At 46.8% G+C, this 13528-nt stretch overlaps 1 protein-coding gene across 6 annotated transcripts in view; it reads right to left on the bottom strand.

Moving 5' to 3' along the window:
• The window catches only part of RAI14 (retinoic acid induced 14), a 138024-nt gene extending 125009 nt beyond the window's left edge, over positions 1 to 13015 (bottom strand). For 4 of the 6 annotated variants that reach the window (XM_081825972.1, XM_081825971.1, XM_081825974.1 and 1 more), the window contains exon 1: positions 12859 to 13015. The gene's annotated coding sequence lies outside the window, so the exon portion shown is untranslated. The remainder of the gene's footprint in view (positions 1 to 12858) is intronic. The other 2 variants (XM_081825973.1, XM_081825975.1) reach the window with 1 other exon arrangement.
• Between the last annotated feature and the right edge of the window lie 513 nt (positions 13016 to 13528).

Here is a 13528-nt window from a genome sequence, read left to right as displayed (position 1 = left end):
AATTGGGCTGAACACAACAGATGACCTACAATGTCCCCCTGGAACCCCTCTGTAAGGAAGAGCACTTTTCTTCAGGTAGAGGAAGGGCACTTTTATCATTCATTTGGTACTCAGCTGCTCTCTGGTCTGTTCTGCCTCAGGCAGCAGGCCCTGGCCCACCCCCACCCCACACACTCCCTCCACTCTTCACCTCTACCATTGCAGTCACCCCCAGAAGACCTCTGCAGCCAGCCCAGTGTGGGTCTTCTGGGCTATTTCCATTCTGAGAGCATGTACTGCTCCTTGACTCTCCTTCAGGAACCAGCCAACAAAGAATCACCATGACCTGCGAATGCGTAGCATTAAACTATTTTAAACCCCTCATGAAATAAAAAGCCACTGTAACAGCAAAGTCCAAGAGGGACCCCACCCTGTCAACCAGGTGGACCTTCCTTACCTCCTCTGCTCCCCAGGGGACTCAGCTCCACAGAACTGAGGGGGAACTGGGAGGGAGACAAGGAAGCCGCTCACCAAGCTGAGGCTAAGGATGAAGAAAACCTTCAGGATAGGGGGGAACAAGGGGAGAGGAGCAGACAATGGGGAAGCTGCCCTGGGGTAAGCGGTGCAGGGCTAGGGCTCAGCTGGACCAGGAGGCCTCAAGGCCCAAGGATAATCCTCCAGGCAGTTAATCCTTGAATACTGAAGATATGACATGCAAACATGCTGTCACTCACCCTAATTTATTCTAAACAAGACACCTGCAAGCGAAGTCGAACACAGTAGCTTGACCAAGGCGCCCTCCCCCCGGGGCTGTGCCAGCCTGGAGCCTGTGCCAGCCTGGCCTCTGACAGGGCACATGGAAAAGCCTTTCCAATCTTTTCCATCAGCAGCCCCAGCCTGCTCCATGTCTGTGCCACAGGGGGCCCCGAGCACCACCTGCCTAGTGAAGACAAACTCCTATTAACTGAATGCGATACCCTGGACCTTTTATCTTTCAATTTCCAACCACTTTCTGTGTTTAGGGATAAGAAGCAAACAGCATTAGCATGAAAGATGGGACTGCTTCCATTAACAGTATCAAAGATTAAACATGTTCCCCCCATGCCCCTCGCATCCACAAACCCACATACCTTGTACACGATGCTAGGAAGGTTTACAGAGTGAAAATATCATGACTATGCAAGAACTTGCAATTCAAGGAGAAAATTAAGAAACCTATACTGCCTTATTTGCTCATATGCTTTGAATAACAACTATGGGCCAAGTACACAGGGGATGTGGAAATGTGGCTCATACATAATCCCGCCCACGAGAGGGGGGAAAAAAAAAGGTCTATGTAGATCAATGCACTTGCACAAAAGCAGAGATACAGCTTTGTCAACCCAAAACACAAATGTCCATTAATATCACGTGTAATCAGTTTTTGATAAAGCTATTCTATTTCTCTAAAGAAATGTTAAAAGCTAACTGGGTAAAGACACAGGGAAGCTTCAATGTGTTTCCTGAGGGCATTCCCAGTGTCAGGTGGTGCGAGGGTCACAGGATCCACAAAATGACATATTGTTTAGACCAGTGCCCTCCAATACATGTGGCTACTGAGCATCTGAAATGTGACTAGTGCAAACTGGTGTGCACTCATGCAGTGGGGAACACACAACAGATTTCAAAGACTGACTCTGAAAAAAGAATGTCAACTATATCATTAAGAAGTTTTACACTGAATACATGTTGCTAAAATTCTGGATACACTAGGTAAAATTAAATATTTCATTACAACTAATTTCATTTGTTTCTTTTGCTATGAGAAAACCGAAGATAACCTCTGTGGCTTGCTCATATTTCTATTAGGCAGTGAGGACTTAGGTTTTCCCTTCAAAGACTGTGAGGACAGCATGCATTTAGCAATAACAGCACGTTGGTGTTACTACAAACAAGGCAGGCAGAAAATGAGTATGTTACCGTGTCACACTTAATGTTCACTTAATATCATAAAACCCTACAACTCAGATCTAGTAAATAATCCAAGTTCATAATAAAGTTGTGATTTAAAAAGAGTCACTCTGCCACATGCAGAAGGAGGAAAGATGAGCCAACAATTTCATGTCACTCAAGACTAACGGACTTCTGGCAAACTCGACTAGTACCCTGCTCCATATGGTTCAGAAAAGAGGTCTAGGTTTTTCTCTAGCGACAGCTGGACGACTTTCCAGAGCATTCACCAAGGGGATTTAGCTCACTCATCACTTCATTCTGAGGGCCACCGTCTTCATTGGAACCACAATTTTATTGCTCTGTGCCTGGATTAGGACTGACACCAGACAAGTTGTCTGGAGGGACTGAGGAACTTGTTAATGCAATTGGGAATAAGACTGGCCGCTACAAAAGGAGACATATCTTCACCTTGTCCACATTACCTGGTGATGTAATAATAGAAGAACTAGATGAAGGAGTGAGGATACAGGGAAACATCGTAAATGAAACAGAAGATGCCAGGCAGATGTGTTGCCGTGATGGACCAGGCAAATCCCTCTTTCTTGCTATGGGTTACAAGGGCAGTTATAATCACACTGGCCAGTCTCTCAGCACTTCTTTAAAGGCAGGCTGATAAGGAACGTGGTAACATTAGCGAGCATAGCAACAGCCACAAGAACTCCCATTTACTTAAATGAGGACTTTACAAAATTTTCTTTTACTTCGCAATTTTTTTTTTTTTTTTTTTTTTTTTTTTTTACCATTTCATTATAAATGGGTCTTTTCTCATTTAATGCTTCTACCGCTTCGGAATTAGATGCTGTGGTCATTATTGCCAGTTTCCAGATCAGGAAACTGCAGCCCAGAAAGTTTATTTGGCTAAAGTGGGCACAATTTATAAATGGAGGCTGGATTTCAATTCCGCTTCCGAGCCCAAAACGGGACTCTGGGCTGCATATTAAATGCAATACTTATAATAATAACAAATTAAAAAAAAAAGTCTGGCCAACAGACAACCTTTCTACTATTTAAAAAAATGTAGTTGCCTTTAAAGATGGGACAGTTCTCCGATCTGCTGCTGGCACACATAAAGCTCCTTCTAAGAAGTCTGAATGGACCGCCTTGAAAAAGGCATTCTCCCGCTGTTCGCCCTCACTCACACACCCCTGCCTCATTCCAGGGGAGGGTAGCATTTTTACTTCTTTGTCCTTTTCACTTGCAGAGCCTTCGCGTGCCAAGTACCTTTAAGGAACTCACCAGTCAAAAAAAAAATCCTTTTCCATACAGCTTTGCTAAAGTTACCAAGTCAGTAACAGGCAAAATGTAAAAATGATTACAGACCAGCGAAGTAGCTATTATTATACTCTGCTGAGCTGGTGAACTACAGATTTGGGTGGAGGTTTCCCTGTTTTGGCAATGATCTGGAAAAGCAGAGCTTCTAGATACGTAGATGCTTCCCTGGGATTAGGTCATTTCTGCTCCTTAAGAAATTATTCTAGTATCCTGTAGAACAGCTCTTGCCAAGCTATAAAAAATGAAATACTGCACCAATATTATAATAAAAGTGGAATCCTAAAACCCATCAGCCAGCCAGACAGGAAGGAGGCAGGCAGCGCAGGTGCTATTTGTCCTGAGAGCCACGAGCCAGGAGCACGCAGGCGGCCAGCAGGCTGCCACCTAAGCCTGAAGCAGATATGGCCAGGAGAGGCTGAGCCGCTCACTCTCTTTCCCTGTGCCACCTTGGATATAAACACCCACTTGCCATGTAATGAGAATCAAATGCGCTTTGTTCCAAGGGGTATGCACTTAAAATAATCAGGGGTTGTTTAAAGAAGAGGAAGAAAGCAAGCTTGTCGCCAAACAAGACACAAACAGTAACACAGCCGTCAACAGACTGGCCAGGAGTCAGGCGGGGGATAGGAGTCATTTTAAGGAGATCTCTCTTTCTGGCTTCCGGAGGCTCTGGAGGAAAAGGACAGAAAAGGTAAACAAACAGCACACCAAACATGGGATAAAGTGGCACAGCACAGAAAGAATCTAATTAGGGAGGATGTGGTCAAGATTGCTGAATGGAGCTATATATAATGTTAGTCGCAGAAATGAGTTTTTCCTTTAAAAGGTCTCCTAGGAAATCCTGAATGGTATACAGAGATTGGTTATAGTTTCTCTGCCTATATTTTAAATACTTTCTTTCCAAATTTAAAAAAAGCTCACAGGAAAGAAATGTGAAACTTTTTAATCAGGAGAGAGAAAGGATATAGCTTCTCGCCCCTGCCTAGAATCTAAGTTTACAAAAACATATATCCAAGAAGGTTCTGAGAGCATTCGAAGCAACTTGCTCCCATGATGAATGGGGACTGGGTACGCCTGAAATAAGATTCGACTGGAGAGAATGGGAGGCTACTCGCCACCACCCAGCCCTGTGTGAGGACCTCAGGGCCCCAGCATGTGTATGCAGCGGGGCCCCAGCTTGTATTTTAAATTTGGCTGCCTTTTTAGGAGGAAAAAAGGGGGGGGGGCAAGCTATTGTCCATGAGCCTTTGGCTCACAAGTTCCCACATCCTCTGGGTGGCTGGGAAGAGACCTCTCTAAGCAGTCAAATGACTACAGGTCATGATCATCCATGGCAAGTTAGTGCTCTTTCATTTTTGAAAAATGATCAATCACCAACACGTCAACTTTCATAGGAGATGGTCAAATTACATGAGCAGTCTCATCCAATGAAGAGACTCAGCTCAGACAGACATTAACTCACTGACAAAGCTCGACAAATATTTGTTCATGTGATTCTTGCTCAGCAATATGCTAAGGGACAGGGTTCTGGTCCCTTCTGACCTTCATGTCCCTGCTCAATGCCATCTGCCTGATCTGGGATTCCCCACTGGTCTCCAACCCAGCTTGTCCAAGTCTATACCAGTCTTCTTCGTGGACATCAAGCGGAATTAGCTACATATAGGACTTCCAAGGTCACGGTCTACATCGGTGAAAGAGAGAAAAGGACCTTTAGAAGCCCTGTGCTATGAGCAGCCAGAATGTAGGTTTATGTAGCTCTGCCTCCTACTGGGTTACTTTCTAAGGGGTCATTTCACTTCCCTAGGCCTCAATCCAGCTGTAAAAGGAGTTCCCCCACCACTAACAGTCTGCCTTATACTGTAGTGGAATGCGAATGTGTTAACCTGGTTAAAACTGTAAGCTCCATGAAGGCAAGGATCACCATTCACTTTTGGATCTTCTAATGCTGTTTCCATCAACAGGGATTGCTCACAGGAAATGTGACGACGAGTAAGACCGGCCTGGACCTCCGGAAGCAGACGACCCAGGAGCACAGTGCAGTGCAGAGGAGGCGCTCGATTCAGTTAAACGGACTTGGAGTGCTTGCATCACTTGCCCTGTTACAGGCAGGTACATATCCCTTCGGGCCCAATTTTTGACTGAAGAGATTGAGGAGGTCACCTTAGGTGAACAGTGACAGAAGGAGCTCCCTGTGCATGGCTAACAATGGCAGTACCTCCTTCCAGCGTCTGCTACCTCCCACAGGAGAATTTTCTCTGGAAGAGCAGGCTTCCAGCTGAGGGTCAGCTCCCCAACTAGGAAACGTGGCCCTGTCTTCCTCAGGTTTCCCAGAGGCAGCCCCATGAAGCTGGGAGGCCAAGGTGAGCAGAACAGAGCGTGTTGGGAATATTTCCTCTACTGGACGGACTAAAGATTTATTCCGTGAGCTTAAGAGTATTGTTACGTGGGGCCCAGGGACATCTCCATTCCCCACTACAACAGCCAAGGAAAGCAAAAGGAAAGCAGAAGACAGTGGAGGCCCAACCCTAGACCAAGAAATAGCTTGTCCCTGGGGGTGAGAAACTCAAGACCCATCCTTAGAATTCATCAGGTCTCCGTGAAATAGTCATACTACCCGTCCACTCATGACTTCTCAACAGCATTCTATTGCCTCCAGTAGAAACAGTTCCTAAAAATGGTCATTGGTATGTCAACTGGTTGGCACAGCAACCAGTGACTGGTTTTCCAATTGAGGGTAAAATTCTTTTCACCCATGCAGGACAGGTTATCAGATCTGGGGATAGTGGCACATGATAGAAAACAGACCCCTTGTAATTGTACTGCTGATCCTTACGAGGTGGTTATTAAAGGTAAACAGCATAAATCCAATACAATTTTCTAGGTCCTTTCAATAGATCTTGGGCTTTTAACCTGGGGAGTCCGAAGAGGTTCATAAATGGGCTTAACGCAGGGAGTTCTATGCTCTTGAAACTGACAAAGATTATGAATGTATAGCATCCCTGTATATGAGCAAATTTCTCCCCAGGAAAAACGGTCCAAAACCTGTATCAGATTTCCAAGTGTCCACCTTTGATTCAAAAACATTTAGAAATCACTGCTAAACGGCCTTCCCTGGTTTGCAAAATGGACTCCTCTTGGAGGAAAACACTTTAGTCTGTGCTGCCCTAGAGCGAAAGGAAGCTGCTCAGCCTTGTATTCCTCACCAGTGAGCTCTGCCAGAGTTTCTTTTCCTGGCTGAGTTTCTACTGCTGCAGCCAGCAAAAAGAACTGGACAGATGTAGTGAACAGAGTCTAGTAGATTGTTGCTGTGGCTGGTTTTTTGTCATTTGGCACTTTACAAAAAATAAAACATTCTGGATTAAACTGAATTCATCTAGAAACCATAAAAGAAAAAAGCAAAGAGAAGCCTGATTTTGCTCCTTGCCAATCACAATACCTAACAGGGATAAGAAAAGTTGAGTCGCAGTATAAAAACGTAAATGTTTGTGAGGGAAATTGATACAGTAGAGAATGAACTGCTTATGTTAGGTTACTTGGTAATGAACTTTGGTGTTCACTAAATGACAATTTAAGGAAAAAAAGAAAAAGTATGTTTTCTCCCACTGTACAAGTAAACTTCTTGGGCTACAAGCAACTTTTCTCACCATCAGATTCTGACCATTAGAAGGAGAGATGAGCAAATCATGAGGAACTCCAAAGGTTTCCCCTTCTCCAGGGGTGACCAATGGTCATGGTATTTATATAGCAAGACACTGCATACCCAATGAACAGCATTTGCTACAGAAGAAACTGAACTAGATAGCAGGTCCGGTTAGACCAGGTGACCCAGCACACATAACCTGCTGGAGAAGCAGTCAAAACACAATGTGCAGACTTATCCGAAGGGTGGACATGTTTCTCAAATACAGGGGAAAGAACCAAGGCTTAGAGATGTGAAATGTCTTTACCTGGGGAAAGAGGAGACCTGCATCTTCTGAACTTGAACCTGCATTTTGCTGCTAGCTACCTCCACTCCTCTGCCTTTGGATCATTAAATTCTAAACTAGGACAGCTAAGTATCTGAAGACCTCCATGGGAGGCTTTATGACCCGTGTGTGTAATTCAATAAACATTAATCACCTCCTGTGGAACAGATACTCTACTGGACACATGGAACATGTAGTCTGAGAGCATTCGAAGCAACTTGCTCCCATGATGAATGGGGACTGGGTAGGCCTGAAATAAGATTCGATTGGAGAGAATGGGAGGCTACTCGCCACCACCCAGCCCTGTGTGAGGACCTCAGGGCCCCAGCATGTGTATGCTTCCTTCATTCAAATAGAAGAATTTGTTTTGAAACACATAGTTAAGTCTGTAAAGTTACTTATTAAAATACTGACTAAAGGGGCCTTGGGTGGCTCAGTCGGTTAAGCGTCTGCCTTCGGCCCAGGTCATGATCCCAGGGTCCTGGGATCGAGCCCTGCAACGGGCTCCCTGTTCAGCGGGAAGCCTGCTTTTCCCCTCCCCCACTCCCCCTGCTTGTGTTCCCTCTCTCGCTGTGTCTCTCTCTGTCAAATGAATAAAATCTTAAAAATAAAATAAAATACTGACTAAAGGGTGGACTCGGTTTCCGCTCAGATTCTGATCTCAAGGGCTTGAGATCCAGCCCCACCTGGGCCCTGCCTTTGGTGTGGAGCCTGCTTGGGTTTCTCTCTCCCTCTGCCCCTGTGCACTCCCAAGGGGATGCTCTCTCTCATATAAATCTTAAAAAAAAAAAAAAAAAAAATACTAAATTTACTCATACCCATCAACGAGTCTGATGTCGAAGACTAGTTTTTTGTTCACTGTAGATGGCTGGAGTTGAGAAATTGACTGTTGATTAACAATCCTTCTCTTTCATTAAACCACCTGCACTTTTCAGCTCAAGGGTAGGGACAAACCAAAAAGAAGAAATTTCTAAATCATGTAGCATCTTGATAATAAATAGTTGTATGCTTACAGTTTTCAGCTTGAAGTTTAACCCTCTGGGTCCATAATAAGCTGATTTCTTTCAATATAATTTTATTACAAAGGATGCAATGGTTGTATACCATTATACACTAGTGATTTTTTTTTAAGGATACCATCAGTATCATATACCCATATAGTTACTAGGGAAAAGAAACCTAGATTCCTTTTCCCTATCACCCACTTAAAATATACTCAAGAGGCCTTTGATATATTTAGGTTTGTTTTGTCAACTCCTATATGCATCATGCAAAGTAGAGAAAATTCAGTTGGCTTCTAGCAAAATAAAACATGACACTAGAACAGCGAATGTTTTTAGTAAGATTAGTTAAGGATTTTATGATGTGACCATTTTTAAAGTATTTCTAGGGACCCTACTATATACTGGTTGCTTCTGGATCTTCAGATTAAGGTCATCTTCCCACCCCAAAAAAAGCCTCACCATGATGAGCATACCCTCTGCAAACAATTCAGAGAAATACACTTTCTAATCTTTGAAATTCAGTGTGGTTGGCGTTACTTGAGACCACTGCAGGGCTGTCTGTGCAGATGCTGTGTGGAATGGAGACACAGTCTTCCACATTTAAAATGTTGGAAAGCTAAGTTATCGAGAAAAGGAAAGATGGGTGTGCTTCTAGGCATCGTGCTATATATGGTATCTTCTGAATTCAGGTTGAGGCAAGTGTTGGCAGAAAAAAATAGACAAGCACTTTGAAGGATAAAGAGTGATTTCTTTATAAGATGTTATGTTTCTTATCCTGATGGAACCTGTAAATACGACCTCTTGGGGGACTCAGTTACAGCTGTGGAACCACCAGCCCCATCGAGGATATCCAAAATGTACTAAAAGAAATTCTAAGTAGAAAGACACACAAAGAGCATTATATTCGTTCATTCATACATTTGAGTACCTCCTGTTTGTCAACATTGTTCTAGGCACTAGGAATACAGCAGCGAACAAGAGACAAAATTCCTGTCTTCGCTGAGCTTCTATTCTAAGGAGACTAATATCAAAATATATGCCGAGCTAGATGGTGTTAAGTGCCATGGAGGAAAAAAAACAGAAGAGGGGCAGGGCGTGCTGGAAGGGGTAGCTGACGGGACAGACACCTGAGTAAAGCCTGGGGGGGGGGGGGACTGAGGGACAGAGCCACAGAGATGATCTAGGGGAAGAGTGGCCTAGACAGTAGGACAGCAAATCCAAGAGCTGAGGCAGGAATGTGCCTGGCAACTTGAAGGGATAACGAGGAAGCGGAAGTGTTTAAATGCCTTAAATTGCTTCCAGATTAAGGGGTTACAATTCCGGGCAAAATGTCAACACATTTTCATAAACTCTTTGAGTAAGAATTTACAAAGGCATGTTCCTGCTCTAACTACTTAATCTCACCAAGCTTGAGGAAATGAGGAAGAGAAGGTGGAGTGGGTGAGCTGAGGTTACGCTGTTAGTGATGCCAGAGAAAAAAACTTTGGAACAAGTATCCCAAACTCAGCACCACAGTTTGCCTCATGCTTCACCTTTATCGTTAAAGGGCACTTTTCTTATGAAAATATAAATTGTAAAAACAAAACAAAATAATCCAACAATCTTAGAGCTAAAAAAAAAAAAAGGATCAAATTCACTTTTTTCATGCAACAGGTAAGCAAGAGAGACCCTATGTACACCCTAAATTTTTGTTGAGGAATGAAACAATAAATGCAGCATGACCTAGACCCCATCTCCCAGCAATGAATGGGACCGCTGTATAACAAACAGGTCTCCGATGCTTGTAATAAGCATTGTTATCCTAAAAAAATAAAAATTAAATAAATTAATGTTTAAAAAAGGGAACACAGATCAACGGTCTCAACTGCCCTTAGCAGAAAAAGTGTAACAGTGAAAAATTGGAAACATTCTAATTTTCTCTTGGCAAAGGAATTCGTATACTATGATTTATTCATACACTGGCATTCTCTGTAGCCGCTAAAGTAAATAAGAGCTACATGTGCCTCAAAACATAGTGACAAATTTAAAAATGCAAGCAGTATATATATAGAATTATGCCTTTTATGTAGAATACTAAATACACAAGCTCACCGATAGTGCTTATGGATAGATAACATACCGAAGTACCGAAAGACGTTCGGAAACTACACTAACATCCCTTTAGTGGTCACCTGGGGATGGAGGAAGAGGAGGGATGGATAAAACACTTCAGTTGCAGTTTACTTTTATTGGGGGACATATGAAGTAACTATGGAGATATTAGCAACTTTTTTTAAATTAGCAACTTTTAAACACAAATAGTATCTATTATGTATATGTGAAATATTTCATACTTATTTTTATTCTGAAAGGAAAAAGGAAGAGAGACAAATTTCCTCCATCACATTCCATCAACTGCAAGCCAAGTTTCCTTGACCTCCGCATCTCAGTTTCTTCACCTTTAAAATGTGGGTAATGCTAGGCACACCTGCCTCAAAGAGGCTTTGGGAAATGGCAGCCTGGAGACGGCACTTCAATGTCAGGGACACTCCTATCATTCCCCACTGAGTCTCCATGGCCCAGCATCCATTCATTCTATTCAATTTCACAAACAGTAATATGATTTTTCACAATAGGGTTACAACCACCACCACCATCCCCCCCGCCCCCCAAAAAAGCCATAAAACAAGTCTAAGGCATGTAAATGCTACAATAAATTCATTAAGCCTTTCCAACCAGGGCCTGGCAGAATGGCTCCCTCAAAGAAGAGTGGTAAGAAGGACCATTCTGCCATCAGCGAGCTGGTGACCAAAGAATACAGCATCAACATTCACGAGTGCATCCACGGAGTGGGTTTCAAGAGGTGTGCCCCTTGGGCACTCAAAGAGATCTGGAAATTTGCCATGGAGGACATGGGAACTCCAGATATGCACATTGACACCAGGCTCCACAAAGCTGTCTAGGCCAAAGGAAGAAGGAATGTTCCATTCCGCATCCATGTGTGGTTGTCCAGAAAAACGATACCATCAAATAAAGGTATAAAATCGCAATAAAAAAAAAATTAATGAAGCATCTCAATGAATGGAGATGGAAAAACCCGGATACCCCAGCACAGGACCACCTCTCCCAATCCATGTTATGCAAGCACTAGGTTAAAAATCATAAGAACTGGATAAACTTCCTCACATTAAAGTCTACGCTCTTACAAAAGCCCAAGGGGAAAAAATGACACCGCTTAGGCATCATTAAGAAAAGATGATCAGATTACACCCATCAGTAATAAAACTCCCAGCCACACCTGTGAACAGGTGGGGGCCAGAGCAATCAAAATCCAGCCTCCCTGCGAGACACCAGCTCTTCTCCAACTTCGTTCAAACCACAAGGTGAGGCTCTCCTCTCTTAAGATGAGCTTCTGCTGAGTCCGACTGATGGACAAACCAGCTCCTCCCCGTCAGGCCCTTACAGTTTTGAGATCACATTCTCCAGGGAACTGGCAACGTTTCCCCACCCCAGCCAGCTTTGTATTCTCCTCTCCCAGAAGGAAAACGGAGACCCGTCCCAATCACCTGTGCGCCTGAGACCACGGGAAGCTGCTGGGCGTGGTGCGCAGCCTTGAGCCCCAGATATGCCCTGACCGCTGGAAATAAAGTTGCGCTGACCTGGGTTCCTTGGAGCAGCGCAAGCCTGGACCTATAGCCCAGGCCCCAGCCGCTGGAAGGTCACTTGTAACTCCTCCATTTCACACTGGTCTCCATCTGTCCAGTCTGCTGCCTCCCTGGGCTCTGAGCGCCCCCTCCACAAAAGGGGAGTGTGAGGTCCAAACGCAAAGGAGAGCGTGTACCAGGGGGCAGCAGATGAACCCTAAAAACTGCAGAAACTAAAGCACGGCCACAAACCTGCCCAAGCAGGCAGCGAAGAGAAGGTGGGTTGGAGAGGGTACCCACCCACCTGGGCAGAGTTGGGGTAGATGGCGGGCGGGCGTCCCTCTCCCGAAGTCCCAGCTGCCCCGAGTCTGCCCGAACTCCAGCATCCCGCCTCCCCGCCCTCCTCGAAGCTGCGGCGGGGAAAAGGACACGTAGAGCGAGGAGCATTAGCAGGCCTGCACCCCTGGGCCCGCCGAAGGCCTCCCTAGAGTCAGAAAAGGAACAATAGCAGACCCTCGTCGCCGGAGCCATTCGGAGTCTCCCGCTTGCGCCTCCCTCCGCGGCTCCTCCAAGTTGTGCGCGCAGGCGGCTCGAGCCCAGAAGCTAGGAGCCGGGTGGGGCGACGCGGGGAGGGCCGGGCAGGTAGGACAGGGTGCTGACTCCGCGCCCCCCAGGACGCCCCGCCGGGCTGGCCATTCATTCCCGCCCGCGCTCGCTCCGCCGCCCCTGCCCTGCGCCCTGCCGCTGCCGGCCTGCGAGTGCCGGGGGGCCGGCAGGAGACAAGCCCGCTCCCAACTTGGCCCGGTCTTCCCTCTTACTCGGATCCCCACATCCTCCTCTCCCTCCGCAGACAGTTGGCGGCCGGCGGCAGACAAGGGAGTGGTGGCGGGACCCTCGCTGCCACCCCGCTAAGCCGCTCCGCCCGGCGCGCCGTCCCTCGCCCGAGCCCCAGACACAAAGGCGGGGCGGCGAGCCGGGACCCCGCTCCGGGGAGCCTCCCGACTCTCGGCGCCGCGTACTTACCCCATCGAGGCGGAGGCTCCCGGGCCCCGCCGGCTGCGCCACTCCGCCCGCCGCTTCCCCAGGAAAACGCGGCCGCCGGGCTCGCTTCCTGCTCGGCTTCCTGCGCCTCGGTCCCTCCTCCTCCCCCCGCTGCGGGGGTCAGCGGGCGCCGCGGCTCCGGGGCTGGGCCGGCGGGGCGGGGGCAGCGGCAGCACCACCACGTGGCCGCCCGGCGCCGGCCCCCGCCGACCTGGATCCCGCGGGAGCGGGAAGGGAGGTGCTCGCTTCTCCCCTCCCCTTCCACCCCGCGCGGCCCCAAATTCCGCGAGTCAGGTGACCCGGCCCCGCGTCCGGGCCGGGACCTGCGGGAGGTGCTCGCGGCCCCGCCGCCGCCGCCGCCGCCACCGCCCCTGGGCCCGCACGCCTCGGGCGTTCGTGGCTGGCTCTTAGTTTCCAGGGCTCGTGGACCCTTCCCCGCGGCTGTGTTTCATCATCACCATCATCACCTGAGGTTAGTGGGAAACCGGTGCTCTAACCCCAGGGTTTAGAGCCGGTGAGATCCCGAATAGTATTCATTTCTGGTCAACTTCCAAAGTCGTTGGTGGTCGTGGGGGTGTTCTAAAAGTCACGGATTCGAGCGACTTCTTAACCACAGTTATATTTTCCCCGAGTTATTGAACAGAAAGTAAAC

This window comes from Leptonychotes weddellii, chromosome 7, assembly GCF_054177405.1.
Source record: "Leptonychotes weddellii isolate Sample4059 chromosome 7, ASM5417740v2, whole genome shotgun sequence".
NCBI classification, from domain to species: Eukaryota; Metazoa; Chordata; class Mammalia; order Carnivora; family Phocidae; genus Leptonychotes; species Leptonychotes weddellii.
The sequence above is the reverse complement of the archived record's forward strand: the minus strand, read 5'-3'. Positions and strand labels throughout refer to the sequence as shown.